Source organism: Urocitellus parryii, chromosome 9 (assembly GCF_045843805.1).
Source record: "Urocitellus parryii isolate mUroPar1 chromosome 9, mUroPar1.hap1, whole genome shotgun sequence".
NCBI lineage: Eukaryota > Metazoa > Chordata > Mammalia > Rodentia > Sciuridae > Urocitellus > Urocitellus parryii.
The window spans coordinates 77,420,548-77,426,547 of record NC_135539.1 but is presented as its reverse complement, the minus strand read 5'-3'; positions in this window follow the sequence as shown (position 1 = coordinate 77,426,547).

Here is a 6,000-nt window from a genome sequence, read left to right as displayed (position 1 = left end):
AGGGCAAGGTGAGATGGAAGAGAGGTAGGATGAATGGGCTTTGAGGAAGACAACCTAGAACAGCTACACTTGGTATTACAGGTGTGCCTCTATGAAGAGGGTCTGCTAAAGGTCAAGAGTCTAGTGTTCACACTCTACTCTATTAACTTAACCCTAGTAGTGGTCATTCAGAGAAGGTGATGAGATGCCACCATTCAAATGGGAAACCAAGGCCAGGAACGGTGAGCAGCCCATCCTGTTAGTGTCTTCTGGAGGTGGAAAAGAGACAGTTCTGACACTTTAGGTATCGGATTGTGGGGTGGGACTTCCTTCCTTTTCCAGCCCTATTCTCCATCTGGTCCATCTCTGCTACTTTACTAGCTTTAGGCCTCATTGATCTACTGATGATTTCAATTTTGTGTCTCTAAACAGAACTTTCTCCTGCAATCCAGCTTCATTTAATGGACTAATAGTGTCTACAGGAATATGCAAAATACAGATCTGGAGCTAAACCAGCCCCACCCAAGCTCTTTTCTTGAAGTCATAACCATGTAGTAAATTAATGTCTTTTACACATAATTGTTCACACCTTAAACTGATTGTTCTGCTTTTCTCCTTCAAATCCATCAGCCAGTTCTATGAGCATGGCCTCCAAATACACCTTGAATCCACTCTTTTCTGTCTCTGCTAATCACAATTATTATCCTAAATGAGAATGCTTAGTCTCTTGATTTTCTTTTTATACATAATCCTTAAATATTCCACTTAATATTAACTAAATTTCCAGAAAGAGGAAAGAGGCAGAGGAAAAAAAATGTGAAAGAAATGACTGATAATTTCACTTTTGGACTGTACTCCACCTTTGATGAACAAAGGAGTTGGAGTTTTTAACTGCTTTGAAACATATAAAACTTCCAGGGAGGAGTAAAAAGAGTTTTTCTTCTTAAAAATTAGAGCATGAGAAAAGATAGAGAACAGTCTACACCATCTATTTTGGATTTTCAAACATATGTTATTCTTATAATCCTGAAATAAACAGGTGCAAATACATATGTATATAGCTATATGTTACTTAAAAACATACACATATTCTAAGAAATGTGTTATTAGGCGATTCTGTTGTGCAAACATCATATAATGTATTTCTATAAATTAAGATGGCTATGATGTCACTAGCAATGCATTCTTTAGGGACAATCTTTGCATATAAGTTCTTTTATTGACCAAACGTATTTGTGATGGGTAATTTTATTTGACTGAACCATAGGGTACCCAAATATTTGGTTAAACATTATTCTGGGAACTACTATAGGGGTGATTTTGGATGAGATTAACATTTGAAGCAGTCACTAAGCATACCAGATGGCCCTCTCCAATGTGTGTGACTATCACCCAATCAGTTGGAGGCCTGAATAGAATAAAAGGCTGGCCCTGCCCTCAGGAAAGGACTGTCCTTCCTGCCTGATGGTACATTGGGATTTCCCACCTAAGGATTCAAATTGAAATATCACCTCTCCCAAGTGACTACCTTGCAGATGGTAGATCTTAGGGCTTGGTAGCCTCCATAATTTCAAAACCCAATCCTTTCTTTTATATATAATATATGTGTGTGTGTGTGTGTCTGTGTGTATGTATGTGTATACGTATATACCTATGCATATGTATACATACAATACATATATACACACCAATACATAAATATATACTATGTATATCTATATATACATACCTATAAACACATACATATATAAACATATATATGACATTAACATATTAATGTTAATATATTATCTCTTAGAGTATATTATTAATGTTAATATATTATTTCTTATAATATATATTTCCTAATAAAATATATTATCTCTTATAGTATGTCATTATGTAACATGATATATGATATATAAATATAGATATATATGCATGTATATATACACATATCTGTGTATATATATATATATATATATATATATATATGTGTGTGTGTAAATTTTGTTTCTCCAGAAAGTCTTGCCTAATACAATATCCATATACAATTTTTACCAAGTGGGATTTTGCTTCATCACTGCCTCAGTATAAACTATAGATGATTCTACATTACCTACCTTAAAATGGAGTTTAGAAGAAAGAGCCCAAGTGAGTTACAGAGAGTCTAGTTTCTGTGAAGCACAAGCCAGCCTCATTTGGTCCTTGGTGAAGAATCCCTGCTCTGATCCCCTGCACCCAGCTTCTTGGAGGGTTCCAGCTCCATATCTGGACAGAAGGTGACATCCGGCCACATGCACAGGATGGCCGCCTCTTGTCCCTACAGTTCTTTCTTGACAGTTTTTCAGCTCTGCCCATCATTAAAACACGTGAAATATTTCACCCTGGGACATTTTCAGAGGAGATAAACGGCGGGCTGCGGCTGACGTGGGAAGGGAGATGGGCCTTGGAGTGGCTCTAAGTGGTTTCAGGGCCACTGGAGCGTGGGCTGGGCTGCGTAGGAGCGCGCTCTGATAGATCGTTAGCAATCCCCTCACTCTTTCCCAGACAATAATATTGACTTCACATTAGATAAACATGAATCTTCTAAACAAGAGGTGAACACACAGGAGTCGTCCTCCCCTCCACGTGCAGGGGAGAGGCGGTGGGACACAGTCCACAGACTTTAATTCCGACTGTAATTACCTTTCCTGGTGAAGTGAGCCGCAGTAACAAATGAAGCCCCAGCTCCCGAGCTGTGCGAGGAGAATCAAAGGGTCACGCCCTCTGCAGGACCAATTTCTGTTTAGAACAAAACCCATTATTAACAAATCAGGGCCATTAGAGGAGTCGCTTTACGCCTTTTCTTTATTGAAGGAAAAAAGACTAAACAGGAGAGAGGCAAAACGGTTGTGAGAGTGTCAAAGGGAACCCCAGCATGCTCTGAACCAGCCCTAGACACACCAAAGGCAAAGGCCCCACCTCTCAAGCCACCAGGCCAGTCACCCGAAGAGAAGTAAACCTAAGTCCAGTCAAGCCTTACCCTGCCCTTACCCATGAGCATCTTGCCATCTGTCACCTTTTAAAGCTAAAGAACTGACAATAGTTGGCTTTGTCTTTCTGATCTTTCTGATGTGTGTGTGCCTAACCAAACAACTCAACTCTACAAAGGTAGGTTTTTCTCTTTGATGATAATTCATTTTAAAGAAGCATTAACTTCAAATACTGAAGTTTCCATGAGTATTTAAAATGAGTTGATCGATAGGAATTTTACTTACATACAGTTTATCGGCATCTCCAAATGTAAAATGAATTTTCCTTGTAATGTCATCTTACCATCCTCACATCAACCAATGTCTGTATGCAAGCCAGCTGTTAAAGAAATTCCTTCAAACTTCCCAATGAAGTCACTAAGGAGTAATTACATAGACCAGTGTTGCTCTCACTCTCTCATCTTATGCCAGTGCTTCATAAGAAAACTCGATAGATACAATCAGATAGATAAATACCCAATTGAAAGTCCACTGTGGCCAAGACTTGTATCAAATTGCCCTACACATAATGTGGCTACTGGGCCACTTGTGGAGGCTATCGGAGCAACCTGGCCTGTAGAGAGGTCAGTGAACCCAACAGAGGAGGAAGCGCAAGGGCTAGAGAAGGATTTCTTTCCTGATGGTGCATTCTCCCATATTCCCTGCTAAAGTGTCTTCAAAAATAATCATAATGCACTTAAATTTGTCCTTTGCCATATTAATCATAATTAAGTAAAAAATAATTAATGACTAGTCATAACTTGTCCATAAGTATATTCCTGAAAATATTTGAAAATTTATTACAGGAATATGTTGTGTATTTCATCTGTTTATGAAACTATATACTTATACGTAAATAATGCTGCCATATAATATAGACTACGTAATGTAGATATATATAGGCTGAGCATTCCTATTACGAAAATTTCAAACTCCAAAATGTTCCAAAATCTGAAGTTTTTCGAACCTCAACATAATGCTGTAAGTGGAAAATTCCACACTAATTTTTACTTATGAAGCACTTGTGCTTTTTGAGAATTAGCATTATATCACTAGAGTCTTAGAAATAGCTGCCTGGCCAGTATTTCTCAAAACAAAGGTACTTAGACATAACATATCAAGACTCACCTTCTCTCTCGTAAACCCACTATGAACTATGCAGAAGAGCAGAGAAAAATGAGAAAGCAAGGTCATAACACACCTGGGGGAGGCTTTCACATGAGTACAAGACACGTGCAAACAGCAGGAGCTGCAGTTGAGTCATGTTCACTGAAGGAACTGCCTGCAGGAACTCTCAGTGAAGGACAAATGGAATGTTCTAGAATACTGCTGTCCACAGGTTAGCCCAGCAGCCCATACATTTTGGTCCCCACCAAAATAATTTCAACATTGTTTATGCAAGGCCTGAGCCAAGGGCTGGGAACCTGGGGAGGGATAGGAGAAGGAAGTGCACCTATAGGGGCTGGAGACAAAGGAAATATGGACATAATCCCTCCTCACAAAAAGAGCACAAGGCATGTGAAGAGATAGCAAACCAACATATGAAAACACAAATAAGATAAGAGATTCCAATCACAGTAACAGAATTCACACTTGATATTATGCCCCCAGAATGCCAACTTAATTATACAGGTAAGAATTTCTATATGAAGATAGTGACCTATCTCCTGAGACAACAGAGAAGTTTTAAGGGGATTCAAACTTTCATAGAGGAGGAGCTGTAAATAGAGAGTGGAACAATGAGAGAGAACTCACACAGATCAGAAGTTGCCTAATGTGAAGGGCAGAAAATGATTCAATTTGCATGGAGCTGTGAGGGCACATCATTTAGGACAAACCATGTGAGGTTAGGAGTAGACACTTGTAACCATTATTAGTATTTTGGAACAGAGACAATGAAGAAAAGGATCTGCTGCATTTATTTTGTTGGTTTCTGTGGCTTTCTTCTTGCGTAATGTGCATGAGGGCAGAATTTTTTCACTATCTCGTGTGCATTCTAACTTTATGGAGATATCAGTATTGACAAATAGGGTTAAGTCCTTGGTCCAATCTGCTCTGACAATTGTAATAGCTTCAAGACAAGACAGAAGTCATAATGATTACTTGCCATCTATTTCAATATCTTAATATCCCTTTAGCAAGCTACTATGAATTTTTCATCTGTGCACTTATTTTTATTAAAGTAAATTTTAGTTTTATTTTAATTACATTAACAGATTCATATTGGTAAAAATAAAACAGTATTAAAAGGTGTATGGTAAAGACTAACAAAACATCCATATCTAGTTCTTTCCTTCTCAGGCACAAAAAAAGTTATGATTCTTTGTGATTAAGAGAGGTTGTGCCATAGTTTCTGATTAACGAGCTGACATGTCACTTCTAGTCTGAGATGGTAGAAAAGCACCTAAGTGATTTTCCAGTTTTTCTCCCCCATGGAGGAAGGTGACAGGGAACTCCATGGGAACCTCTGATGTCCTGGTCACAGTGGTGAAGGGATGTTGAGAGGGCACAATAGTGCAGGGAACCACCCTTTGAAATGGTCTAACTACAGAGGAATTAGTGTGGGGTATAAACCCTAATGTGTGAAAGTTCTGAGATTTCAAGCTTTAACTACTCACCTGACAACTGTAAGACCTATTGTTATAAACAACACTCCTGGCCCAGATTACCCCATTGCTGTGGATAATATAAAGAAAGGCTATTTTTTACTTCTGTTTATTCTGGTATTGTCTTGTTAATTTTAATTAAGACACATTGTTATTCCTTCGTCAATTTTAATGATTGCTGACTGATTCCTCTGACGATTCATACATATTTTATACCCATCTTCTTTGCACTCATGCTCCTATAGTTACATAACAACTTTTCCTTAAATTGCTACTCAGTGTTCACATTATTATTATTATTTTATTTATTTTTATGTGGTGCTAAGGATCGAACCCAGGACCTTGCACGTGCTAGATGAGCACTCTACCACTGAGCCACAATCCTACCCCTCAGTTTTACATTATTTTAATGATTTAGACAT